Source organism: Budorcas taxicolor, chromosome 7 (assembly GCF_023091745.1).
Source record: "Budorcas taxicolor isolate Tak-1 chromosome 7, Takin1.1, whole genome shotgun sequence".
Taxonomy (NCBI): Eukaryota; Metazoa; Chordata; class Mammalia; order Artiodactyla; family Bovidae; genus Budorcas; species Budorcas taxicolor.
The window spans coordinates 14,115,582-14,130,063 of record NC_068916.1 but is presented as its reverse complement, the minus strand read 5'-3'; the positions used below and the strand labels follow the sequence as shown (position 1 = coordinate 14,130,063).

At 40.5% G+C, this 14,482-nt stretch overlaps 1 pseudogene; it reads left to right on the top strand.

The window, feature by feature from the left end:
* The first annotated feature begins 7,155 nt into the window (after nt 1–7,155).
* LOC128050505 (olfactory receptor 18-like) lies at nt 7,156–8,126 on the top strand (annotated as a pseudogene).
* Nucleotides 8,127–14,482: the final 6,356 nt, after the last annotated feature.

Below are 14,482 nucleotides of genomic sequence, written 5' to 3'. Positions count from 1 at the left end.
TACCATTTTTCTAGATTACATATATATATATATATATATATGCATTAATATATGATATTTGTTTTCTTTTTCTGACATGTCACTCTGTATGACAGACTCTAGGTTCATCCACCTCACTACAATGGACTCAGTTTCATTTCTTTTATGGCTGAGTAGTATTCCATGGTATATATGTACCACATCTTTACCCATTTCATCTGTAGTTGGACATCTAGGTTGCCTCCATGTCTCAGCTATTGCAACTAGTGCACTGATGAACATTGGAATACATATGTCTTTTTTTTTGAAATATGGTTTTCTCAGGGAATATGCCCAGTAGTAGAATTGCTGGGTCATATGGCAGTTGTATCCTAGCTTCTGAAGGAACTTCCATGCTGTTCTCCATAGTTGTAGATAGAATTTAAAAAATTCCATCATACCACTATCCACAAACATCCCACTTTATCCACTATTAAAAAACAGGTGAGCCCAAACCACATTTTGTAAAAGTCTTCAAGCACTGAGACCACAAAGAAACCTAAAGAAAATATATTCTGGATCGAGTAGATTCCAATGTAGTTAGCAGAAACTGGAAGCGCATGGAACATTTATTACATTCATCCATGAAATGGCTGCAGGTTGTCCTGATATTGATGGAGGGGCTCTCTTAGTATAACAGAAACCAGGGGTCTACTTCAGACTGTATTACATGAAGCAGTAGAGTGGGATGTGCAGAAGTACCTAGGGGAGAGGAAGCTCTACCTATATTCTAGTTTGTGTCCAGGAAATTTTTGTTGAGATCATGGTGGTAGGATGAATTTGGGGATATGCTGGAAAGCAGAAGGACAAGCCCTGAGTCTTGAATTGTTTGGAGGACAAAGTCTTTAAAGAGAATGAGGATTGTGTGGTGGGCAGTATCTGAAAAGCTCCCAATGTCCCAACTCTTGGTTTTCATTGCTTTGTGTATTTACCTTCCCACTGAGTGTGACATGTACATAGAGACCCACTTCCAACAATGAGAATGTGGAACAATGTTGGGAAGTCAATTCTGGGAAGAGCGTAAAATAATCTGGCTTTCTTCTTGCTGCATCTCTCTCTTGTTTTATTGATAGTTCAGTCAGATAAAACCCAACTCCCCCACCAGGCAAGGATGTCAAGTGTCAAGGAACTGAAGGAGTTCTTTGGACAATATTGTGTGAACAGATGAATCCTGCCAACAGGTTCATGAGTGTGCTCGAAAGTGGACCCCTGCTGATTCAATCTTGAGATGCCTGCAGCCTTGGCTATCACCTTGAATGCAACCTTCTGGGAGGCACATGGAAATAGTTAAAGTATTAGTAATAAAATAATAAGGAAATATCAATAGTTTTCTAATATGCCAATGTAATTCATTTAGAGAAAAAACTTAGAACTGAAGATTCATTCAAATTAGCCAAAAAGTGATGTCCACCATTTCTGATACCAGCTGAGCCAGGGTGAGGAAAGGAAAATAAGAAGTTTTCCTTAGAAACAAATATTAACTGTGAAAATGGAAAGTGTATCATATCCTTTGTATGGATCTAATACTGCATAGACTCATGATTAATATGATCAATTTGCAGATATCAAGACCACACTGAGTGTTTAGATTGTGAAATAAAGTCTGAGTTTTATGTTAAGAACCTGTAAATTAGAAGTAAGAAGCAAGAGTACAGGTGAATTTCCTTCTGAGGAGAAGAGGGCCTGAGTCCCTGCCCAGGACTTTCACTTTTCTCCTTTTCCTTTTCTGTTAATATTAACAAGTCCCCAGAGATAGAGACAACATTGTCCCACTGGCTAATGATGAGCTTTGCGCATTGAGCCCTAAGGTCAAATCATTGTAAACAATTGGCTTGTGCCTAGAACTCTTTAGTTTGTCAGTTTTAATATTGTGACTCCACACCCACATCTTTATCCTTTGCAGGAGCCTGCATCATAAGGTTCAGCCTGATTCTGTCTTCCTGCCCACCCTGAGGAGGGACCCTGAGACTTATCACACACCAGGCAGGAGAGGGTCAGTGAGTCTGTGCTCCTTGGTAATGTTCTAGCAGAGATGCAGCCCAGCCCAGTAAGTACAGAGGGGAATGTGTAGAATGTTATTATATCTACAAAGATTTTATGGTTTATCCCTGGCAGCCCAAGCACACTCAAAAGATGAGTAATTCCCTTTCATTTATACATCAGCATATGTAAAATAAATAGCAAGTGAGAACTTGATATGAGACACAGGGAACTCAACCCAGTGCTCTGTGATAACCTAGAGGGATGGGATGGGATGGGAGATGGGAAGGGGACTCCAGAGGGAAGGGACATATGTATACCTGTGGCTGATTCATGCTGATGAATAGCAGAAGCCAACACGATATTGTAAAGCAATTCTCCTCCATGGGAAAAAAAAAAGAAAAAAATATCTATGCAAAGAGATTTAAGCAAGTGAAAAGTAGTTTTCATGTCTTTTTATATTATTCTTCAGGTTTTAGTTCTTGATTTGTAGTTACCTTTTGTATTATGGTCTAGTGGCTAATAAAAAAAATCTTAAAAATATTTTATATTTTTAAAATTTTTTCCAGGTGTTCTGTTGAGTACTTTATTTGCATAATCTTTTTTTGTTGTTGCAAATTTTGTTATTATTATTATTATTGTTTTACTTTATTTTACTTTACAATACTGTACTGGTTTTGCCATACATCAACATGAATCCGCCACGGGTGTACATGAGTTCCCAATCTTGAATCCCCCTCCCACCTCCCTCCCCATACCATCTCTCTGGGTCATCCCAGTGCACCAGCCCCAAGCATCCTGTATCCTGCATTGAACCTACACTAGCGATTCGTTTCTTACATGATATTATACATGTTTCAATGCCATTCTCCCAAATCATCCCACCCTCTCCCTCTCCCACAGGGTCCAAAAGTCTGTCTATACACCTGTGTCTCTTTTGCTGTCTTGCATACAGGGTTATCACTACCATTTTTCTAAATTCCATATATATGTGCCAGAGGTGGCAGCCAGGAGGAGCAACCCAAGGAGCGGCGGCTGCACAGGCATAGGAGGGCCTAGAGGAGCTATCCCACGTTGAAGGTCAGGAAGGGTGGTGGTAAGGAGATACCCCTCTTCCAAGGTAAGGAGCAGTGGCTGTGCTTTGCTGGAGCAGCCGTGAAAAGATACCCCACGCCCAAGGTAAGAGAAACCCAAGTAAGATGGTAGGTGTTGCAAGAGGGCATCAGAGGGCAGACACACTAAAACCATACTCACAGAAAACTAGTTAATCTAATCACACTAGGACCACAGGCTTGTCTAACTCAATGAAACCAAGCCATGCCTGCGGGGCAACACAAGACAGGCAGGTCACGGTGGAGAGGTCTGACAGAATGTGGTCCACTGGAGAAGGGAATGGCAAACCACTTCAGTATTCTTGCCTTGAGAACCCCATGAACAATATGAAAAGGCAAAATGATATGATACTGAAAGAGGAACTCCCCAGGTCAGTAGGTGCCCATTATGGTACTGGAGATCAGCGGAGAAATAACTCCAGAAAGAATGAAGGGATGGAGCCAAAGCAAAAACAATACCTAGCTGTGGATGTGACTGGTGATAGAAGCAAGGTCCGATGCTGTAAAGAGCAATATTGCATAGGAACCTGGAATGTCAGGTCCATGAATCAAGGCAAATTGGAAGTGGTCAAACGAGATGGCAAGAGTGAACGTCAACATTCTAGGAATCAGCAAACTAAAATGGACTGGAATGGGTGAATTTAACTCAGATGACCATTATATCTACTACTGCGGGCAGGAATCCCTCAGAAGAAACGGAGTAGCCATCATGGTCAACAAAAGAGTCCGAAATGCAGTACTTGGATGCAATCTCAAAAATGACAGAATGATCTCTGTTTGTCTCCAAGACAAACCATTCAATATCACAGTTATCCAAGTCTATGCCCCAACCAGTAATGCTGAAGAAACTGAAGTTGAATGGTTCTATGAAGACCTACAAGACCTTTTAGAACTAACACCCAAAAAAGATGTCTTTTTCATTATAGGGGACTGGAATGCAAAAGTAGGAAGTCAAGAAACACCTGGAGTAACAGGCAAATTTGGCCTTGGAATGTGGAATGAAGCAGGGCAAAGGCTAATATAGTTTTGCCAAGAAAATGCACTGGTCATAGCAAACACCCTCTTCCAACAATACAAGAGAAGACTCTACACATGGACATCACCAGATGGTCAACACCAAAATCAGATTGATTATATTCTGTGTAGCCAAAGATGGAGAAGCTCTATACAGTCACCAAAAGCAAGACCAGGAGCTGACTGTGGCTCAGATCATGAACCCCTTAGTACCAAATTCAGACTCAAATTGAAGAACATAGGGAAAACCACTAGACCATTCAGGTATGACCTAAATCGAATCCCTTATGATTATACAGTGGATGTGAGAAATAGATTTAAGGGCTTAGATCTGATAGATAGAGTGCCTGATGAACTATGGAATGAGGTTCGTGACATTGTACAGGAGACAGGGATCAAGACCATCCCCATGGAAAAGAAATCCACAAAAGCAAAATGGCTGTCTGGGGAGGCCTTACAAATAGCTGTGAAAAGGAGAGGTGAAAAGCAAAGGAGAAAACGAAAGATAAAAGCATCTGAATGCAGACTTCCAGAGAAGAGCAAGAATAGATAAGAAAGCCTTCTTCAGTGATCAACGTGAAGAAATAGAGGAAAAAAACAGAATGGGAAAGACTAGAGATCTCTTCAGGAAAATAAGAGATACCAAGGGAATATTTCATGCAAAGATGGGCCCAATAAAGGACAGAAGTGGTATGGACCTAACAGAAGCAGAAGATATGAAGAAGAGGTGGCAAGAATACATGGAAGAACTGTACAAAAAAGATCGTCATGACCCAGATAATCATGATGGTGTGATCACTAATCTAGAGTCAGACATCTTGGAATGTGAAGTCAACTAGGCCTTAGAAAGCATCTCTATGAACAAAGCTACTGGAGGCAATGGAATTCCAGTTGAGCTATTTCAAATTCTGAAAGCTGATGCTGTGAAAGTGCCGCACTCATTATGCCAGCAAATTTGGAAAACTCAGCAGTGGCCACACGACTGGAAAAGGTCAGTTTTCATTCCAATCCCAAAGAAAGGCAATGCCAAACAATGCTCAAACTACCACACAATTGCACTCATCTCACATGCTAGTAAAGTAATGCTCAAAATTCTCCAAGCCACGTTTCAGAAATATGTGAACCGTGAACTTCCTGATGTTCAAGCTGGTTTTAGAAAAGGCAGAGGAACCACAGATCAAATTGCCAACATCTGCTGGATCATGGAAAAAGCAAGAGAGTTCCAGAAAAACATCTATTTCTGCTTTATTGACTATGCCAAAGCCTTTGACTGTGCGGGTCACAATAAACTGTGGAAAATTCTGAGAGAGATGGGAATACCAGACCACCTGACCTGCCTCTTGAAATCTGTATGCAGGTCAGGAAGCAACAGTTCGAACTGGACATGAAACAACAGACTGGTTCCAAATAGGAAAAGGGGTACGTCAAGGCTGTATATTATCACCCTGCTTATTTAACTTCTATGCAGAGTACATCATGAGAAATGTTGAGCTGGAAGAAACACAAGCTGGAATCAAGATTGCTAGGAGAAATACCAATAACCTCAGATATGCAGATGACACCACCCTTATGGCAGAAAGTGAAGAGGAATTAAAAAGCCTCTTAATGAGAGTGAAAGAGGAGAGTGAAAAAGTTGGCTAAAGCTCAACATTCAGAAAAGGAAGATTATGGCATCTGGTCCCATCACTTCATGGCAAATAGATGGGGAAACAGTGGAAACAGTGTCAGACTTTATTTTGGGGGGCTCCAAAATCACTGCAAATGGTGATTGCAGCCATGAAATTAAAAGACGCTTACTCCTTGGAAGAAAAGTTATGACCAACCTAGACAGCATATTCAAAAGCGGAGACATTACTTTGCCGACTAAGGTCCATCTAGTCAACGCTATGGTTTTTCCAGTGGTCATGTATGGATGCGAGAGTTGGACTGTGAGGAAAGCTGAGTGCCGAAGAATTGATGCTTTTGAACTGTGGTGTTGGAGGAGACTCTTGAGAGTCCCTTGGACTGCAAGGAGATCCAACCAATCCATTCTGAAGGAGATCAGCCCTGGGATTTCTTTGGAAGCAATGATGCTAAAGCTGAAACTCCAATACTTTGGCCACCTGATGTGAAGAGTTGACTCATTGGAAAAGACTTTGTTGCTGGGAGGGATTGGGGGCAGGAGGAGAAGGGGACAACCGAGGATGAGACGGCTGGATGGCATCACGGAGTCGATGGACGTGAGTTTGAGTGAACTCCGGGAGATGGTGATGGACAGGGAGGCCTGGCATGCTGCGATTCGTGGGGTCGCAAAGAGTCGGACACAACTGAGTGACTGAACTGAACTGAACCTGGGCGTCTCTGGTAACTCAGCTGGTAAAGAATCTACTTGCAATGCAAGGCACCCTGGTTCAATTCCTGGGTTGGGAAGACCCCCTGGAGAAGCAATAGTTTATCCACTCCAGTGTTCTTGGGCTTCCCCGGTGGCTCAGATGGTAAAGAATTCACCTGCAATGTGGGAGACCTGGGTTCAATCCTTCGGTTGGGAAGATCCCCTGTAAGAGGGCATGGCAATCCACTCCAGTATTCTGGCCTGGAGACTCCCCATGGACAGAGGAGCCTGGTGGGTTACAGTCCATAGTGTCATAAAGTGTTGGACATGACTGAGCAACTAAGCACATTGTGTTCTTTAATGAGATTAATATTTTTTTTAAGAGAAGAATTTTTAGTCCATATGTTTCCTTAACAGGTAGGGAACAGATCTTTTGCTATGTTCATGGATTTGTGATTTCAAAATGTCCTTACTTCTCTCATATTCTTTGGACCTATGCCTCAAAAACAGATGTGTAAAGAAACAAGTGAATGCCCTGGGATCAATAAAAATGTGTTCTGACTCAGAAAATTGTGAAAGAAACTAGGGCGTATTGTCCTCAAGCATGAACACTTTATTTATGAATTGCTCAAATACAAAGTATGAACACTTATCTGAGTATCTGTACAATTGTTGTCTGTATTCAACACTCACTTCTTTTTCAAAAGGTGCCCCATCTACATGGAACCACAGAATCATACACGTGTCTCAGAATTCCTCCTCCTGGGCTTCTCAGATGATCCAGAACTACAATCTCTTCTCTTTGGGCTCTTCCTGTCCCTGTACCTGGTGACTGTGCTTGGGAACCTGCTCATCATCCTGGCTGTCAGCTCTGACCCCCACCTCCACAGCCCCATGTACTTCTTCCTCTCCATTCTGTCCTTGGCTGACATCAGTATCAGCACCACCACCATCCCTAAGATGCTAGTGAATTTTCAAACGCATAGCAAATCCATCACCTATGCAGGGTGCATTGCTCAGGTGAACTTTTTTTTGCTCTTTTTGCATGTTTGGAGAGTCTGCTTCTGACAATGATGGCCTATGACCGGTTGGTGGCCATTTGTCACCCCCTATACTATCTGGTCATCATGAACCACCACCTCTGTGGTTTGTTGGTCCTGGCATCACTTTCCATTAGCTTTTTGAACTCCCTGCTGCACTACTTGATGATGGCACAGCTTACCTTCTGTGCAGGTGTGAGACTTCATTATTTTTGTGAATTTTCTCAACTCTTCAACCTTTCCTGTTCTGACACCTCCATCAGTAGCATATTAATTTATCTCATTGGTGCCATCTTTGATGGAGTTCCACTGTCAGGGGTCCTTTACTCTTATTCTTGAATTATTTCCTCCATCCCCAGACTCTCATCATTAGGTAGGAGGTATAAAGCGTTCTCCACCTGTGGTTCTCACTTGTCAGTTGTTTGCTTGTTTTACGGAACAGGCATTGGGGTGTATATAAGTTCAGCTCTCTCATCTTCCCCTAGGAAGAGTATGGTGGCCTCAGTGATGTACACCGTGGTCATCCCTATGCTGAACCCCTTCATTTACAGTCTAAGGAACAAGGACATCAAGAGTGCCTTGTGGAGGATTAACCACAGAATCTCAAAGCCTAGTTTCAAATCCTGTGCCATCTTGCTTTTTGATTCATAAGACATGAGTTGGAGCCAACTCCAGGAGCCAACTCCTGTGAAGGATAAGGAAGTCTGATGTGCTGCAGTCCGTGGGGTCATAAAGAATCAGACACAACTTAGTGACTGAACAATCACAAAAAAGATTTACAAAGGTAGTAAAATCAAATATGTGCAACAAGAAGTTCTGAATATGCAAACACATAGTGTATATATACTTATCTGGCTTCCTGCTTTCTGTTCATGCAGGTTTTCCTCTTAGAATAGCTTTAATCACTTGGGAGATTCTTCTTGAATTCTCCACATAAGTCATATTCCCACCAGGATTTTGCATAGTACACCATTATACCATTCTATATTTCCTTATACATGATCCAGGACCCTTGATCATGGGCAGTCTTGTTTCTATCACTACAAAATAATCATAGCTCTCTCTTTCTTAAATTTACTGTTTCTATATTTTCCTATGATTTTTTCCACTATTTGATATGAGAATCCAAATCTTACCTGAAAGACCAAGATGTTTAGAATGTTTTTAGCCCCTAATGATCTTGGCCAGGTTTTTGAACAAATAGAGTGACTAATTCCCCAGTTTAAATCACATACTTCCACTAATTCCCCTTCTCCCTGGATCACTGGACCTTGTATAGAGTGCTCTACAACTCCTGAAAGAAGCAGTGTTTGGCTTATTTCTATTAGTAGGTATACTCAGGAGGATCTGTTTTTATCCAACTACTAGTGTGCACAGGATTGTCACAAAATATAGGGTGTGTTTATATGATTCACAAACAACAAAGTGATAAAAAGTGAGGATAGACATTTCTCAACTGGACATCTAAAAAGACAATACAAGAAGGTGTTGATCTACCTGTTTCCTTGAAGAATAAGCATCATAGCAGGGAGGGAAGATTCAGAAAATCACAAATGTATGAAAAAAACATCATTGGTTTTCAAATGCCATGTCTTCTAAACTCATTTCGGTAGTTTTTCTAGCAACCAAGCTCTACTTCCCACTATGAACTGATTTCACTTTCTTTTTACATTATTCTCATTGCTCAAGTATTCTATTAATAAAATTTATTGATACCCACTTGTTTTCCCCTAAATATTCTTTACACACCAGTTATTTGGTTGTCCCCCAGCTTTTCTCTGACATGTTTGCACAGATATAATTAACATTTTTCTTCCATGTCCAATTTAATTGAGTATATATTCTACTTATCAACTAACAAATTAATGAGGAATCAATCTCTTGAGTTTCTCATACATAGGCTGTGAACCAGGAAGACAGAAACATAAGGTGTAGTAAGTTGCAACAGACCATCATCTCGCATTAAGTGTGTGTGAAAGTGTTAGTCACTCAGTCATATCTGATTATTTGCAATCCCATGGACTGTATTACACTGTGTACAGCGGACCAGGCTCCTCGGTCCATGGGATGTAAGCCAAAAGCACATTAATGACATCCAGAATTCAAATACAAAAATTATTTTAAAAATATACATTTAGAGAGGGAGCTGTGTCCTCTCTAATTGAGCAGAAATCAAAGGTTTGTTGAACTCAGACACTGAATGCCTCTACATCAATGGAAGGACTCTAAGAATGTAAGAGAAACTAGAGGTATTTCTGACTCTATGACCGGAAACATCATGATGGGATCTGCAGAAATAGCCACAACAGGGCAAATTCTTTGTGTACTAGGTCTTCTTCAGGGAAATTCTCTTGAAAAATAACTGACAAAGGGTTAATTTCCAAAATATACAAGCAGCTTGTAACAACTCAATGCAAGAAAAACAAACAACCCAATTAAAAAGTGGGGAAAATACTTAAACAGTCGTTTCTCCAAAGAAGACATACAGATGGCTAACAAACACATGAAAAGATGCTCAACAACACTCATTATTAGAGAAATGCAAATCAAAACTACAATGAGATATCACCTCACACCAGTCAGAATGGCCTGCATCAAAATCTACAAGCAATAAATGCTGGAAAGGGTGTAAAGAAAAGGAAACACTCTTGCACTGTTGGTGAGAATGTAAATTGATACAGCCACTATGGAAGATGGTATGGAGATTCCTTATAAAACTAGGAATAAAACCACTATATGACCCAGCAATCCTACTCTTAGGCCTATACCCTGAGGAAATCAAAATTGAAAGAGACACATGTATCCCATTGTTCATTGCAGCACTATTTACAATAGCCAGAACTTGGAAGCAACCTAGATGTCCATCGACAGATGAATGAATAAAGAAGTTGTGGTATATATACACAATGGAATATTACTCAGCCATAAAAAGGGATGCATTTGAGTCAGTTCTAATGAGGTGGATGAACCTAGAACCTTTATACAGAGTGAGGTGAGACAGAAAGAGAAAAATAAATATCATATTCTAACACAAATATATGGAATGTAAAAAAAAAATGATACCAAAGAATTTTCTTACAGGGCAACAATGGAGAACCAGACATAGAGAATAGATTTATAGACATGTGGAGAGGAGAGGAGAGGAGAGGGTGGGATGTATGGAAAGAGTAACATGGAAACTTACATTACCATATGTAAAATAAATAGCCAATGGAAATTTCCTGTATGGCTCAGGAAACTCAAACAGGGGCTCTGTATCAACCTAGAGGGGTGAGATGGGGAGGGAGATGGGAGGGAGTTTCAAAAGGGAGGGGAAATATGCATACCTATGGCTGATTCATTTTGAGGTTTGACAGAAAACAGCAAAATTCTATAAAGAAATTATCCTTCAATAAAAAATAAGTTAATTTATTAAAAAGAAGATGTGTTTTTATATAAATGGAATACTCCTCAGCTATGACCAACCTAGATAGCATATTCAAAAGCAGAGACATTACTTTGCTAACAAAGGTCCATCTACTCAAGGCTATGGTTTTTCCAGTGGTCATGTATGGATGCGAGAGTTGGACTGTGAAGAAAGCTGAGTGCCGAAGTATTGATGCTTTTGAACTGTGGTGTTGGAGAAGACTCTTGAGAGTCCCTTGAACTGCAAGGAGATCCTACCAGTCCACTCTAAAGGAGATCAGCCCTGGGTGTTCTTTGGAAAGATTGATGCTAAAGCTGAAACTCCAATACTTTGGCCACCTCATGTGAAGAGTTGGCTCATTGGAAAAGACTCTGATGCTGGGAGGCATTGGGGGCAGGAGAAAAAGGGGAGGACAGAGGATGAGATGGCTGGATGGCATCATCGACTCGATGGAAGTGAGTTTGCGTGAACTCCAGGAGATGGTGATGGACAGGGAGGCCTGGCGTGCTGTGATTCATGGGGTCGCAGAGAGTCAGACACGACTGAGCAACTGATTTAATCTGATCTGATCTGATGAAAAAGAGTGAAATAATGCCATTTGGTGCTCCAAGAATGGACCTAGAGAACATAATAAGTGAAATAAGTCAGAAAGAGAAAGACAAATTATCATGTGATATTTCTTACATACAGAAACTAAAAGAATAACACAAATGAACTTTTTTTACTTGAAAGTTACTTTTTTTTTTTAGTTTTCTTTTTTTTTCTTTATTTTACTTTATAATACTGTATTGGTTTTGCCATACATTGACATGAATCCACCACGGGTGTACATGCGATCCCAAACATGAATCCCCCTCCTACTTCCCTCCCCACAACAACCCTCCGGGTCATCTCCGTGCACCAGCCCCAAGCATGCTGTATCCTGCATTGGACATAGACTGGTGATTCGATTCTTACATGATAGTATACATGTTTCAATACCATTCTCCCAAATCATCCCACCCTTTCCCTCTCCCTCTGAGTCCAAAAAACCTCGAATAGCCAAAGTAATCTTGAGAAAGAAGAATGGAACTGGAGGAATCAACTTGCCTGACTTCAGGCTCTGCTACAAAGCCACAGTCATCAAGACAGTGTGGTACTGGCACAAAGACAGAAATATAGATCAATGGAACAAAATAGAAAGCCCAGAGATGAATCCACACACATATGGACACCTTATCTTTGACAAAGGAGGCAAGAATATACAATGGAGTAAAGACAATCTCTTTCACAAGTGGTGCTGGGAAAACTGGTCAACCACTTGTAAAAGAATGAAACTAGATCACTTTCTAACACCACACACGAAAATAAACTCAAAATGGATGAAAGATCTAGATGTAAGACCAGAAACTATAAAACTCCTAGAGGAGAACATAGGCAAAACACTCTCCGACATAAATCACAGCAGGATCCTCTATGATCCACCTCCCAGAATTCTCGAAATAAAAGCAAAAGTAAACAAATGGGATCTAATTAATATTAAAAGCTTCTGCACAACAAAGGAAACTATAAGCAAGGTGAAAAGACAGCCTTCTGAATGGGAGAAAATAATAGCAAATGAAACAACTGACAAACAACTAATCTCAAAAATATACAAGCAACTTCTGCAACTCTATTCCAGAAAAATAAACGACCCAATCAAAAAATGGGCCAAAGAACTAAATAGACATTTCTCCAAAGAAGACATACGGATGGCTAACAAACACATGAAAAGATGCTCAACATCACTCATTATCAGAGAAATGCAAATCAAAACCACAATGAGGTACCACTTCACACCAGTCAGAGTGTCTGTGATCCAAAAATCTGCAAGCAAAAAATGCTGGAGAGGGTGTGGAGAAAAGGGAACCCTCCTACACTGTTGGTGGGAATGCAAACTAGTACAACCACTATGGAAAACAGTGTGGAGATTCCTTAAAAAAATTGCAAATAGAACTGCCATATGACCCAGCAATCCCACTGCTGGGCATACACACAGAGGAAACCAGAATTGAAAGAGACATATGTACACCAATGTTCATTGCAGCACTGTTTATAATAGCCAGGACATGGAAACAACCTAGATGTCCATCAGCAGATGAATGGATAAGAAAGCTGTGGTACATATACACAATGGAGTATCACTCAGCCATTAAAAAGAATACATTTGAATCAGTTCTGATGAGATGGATGAAACTGGAGCCAATTATACAGAGTGAAGTAAGCCAGAAAGAAAAACACCAATACAGTATACTAACACATATATATGGAATTTAGAAAGAAGGCAATGATGACCCTGTATGCAAGACAGCAAAAAAGACACAGATGCGTATAGCGGACTTTTGGACAAATGAACTTTTTACAAAACAGAAATAGAGTCACAGATATAAAAAACAAACTGACGGTTACTAAAAGGGAAGGCACAGGGAAGGATACATTGGAAGTTTGAGATTAACTTCCATATATACACTACTATATATAAGATAACAAAAATTTACTGAATAGCATAGGGAACTATATTCTATATATACAGACCTTTAATAATCTATAATGGAAAATAATACAAAAACAATAGATATATATTTGTAAAAGAAGTGCCTGAAGTTTACAATAATGTAAACAACTTGGACTTCAGTGGTGAGGAGTATAGGTCAGCCTCCTCTTGAGAAGAGGAAAGGTCTAGGTCCTTCCTAATACAATCACTTTTGTTCTTTTCCTCCTCCATGAAATTAGCAAATCCTCAGAGATTGAGGACCATGGACCAATTCATCTAATTATCTTTTAGGTGCACTGAGGTCTCAAGGCTGTATCATTGTAAATAATTAGCCTATGCTTCCCCACCCTTAAGTTAGTCAGCTCCAGTCCACTGGGTGTCATACCTGTGTCTTTCATCTCCCAGAGTTGTTGTCTGATCCTGGAAGCCATACTTGAGTCTGTTTTCTTATGAGTCCTGCGGACACAGCCTCAACCCTCATCCAACAGCGGGCATGGGAGGGGCAGGCAATCTGCATCCTTCAGTCCTGCTTCAGCGGAGACATAGCCCAACCCAGTGAGTGTCAAATGCAGAGACACACACTGAATGCAGGAAGGATGAGGAAGCCTTGTCTACTCACCATTAAGGCAGTGGGACAGTTGGGATAGCCAGTGGGAGGGCACCAAAATACACAGATTCAGCTAAGAGGCCTATGAAGTTTATATTGTTAATGGTGGGGATCCAAGAACTCTTATTTAAATTTCTACTTTCCTCTAACATTGGTTCTGTCTTGGAGGGGGTACATTTTTTTCTACCTGAGCAAGAAAGAGTTCCCTCTAAATTGTCCCCCAAGTGCTCCAAAATATCATGAAGGTAAGGATGATGAACATGATGACAGTAACCACAGTGTCACAAAACTTTACCTAAGGATTCCAAGTCCAGGAGCTGAGCTAAGTTTTTTGTGTAATTGTTATTTTTATATGCTTTACTATCACCTCCAAAGACAGCAATACCATTGTTACTATTTTGTAGTTCTGGATAGGGACACAATACTTTAAGGTAATGTTTATAAACCCTGGAGAGATAGAGGGTAAAGTCAGATTTGAATGT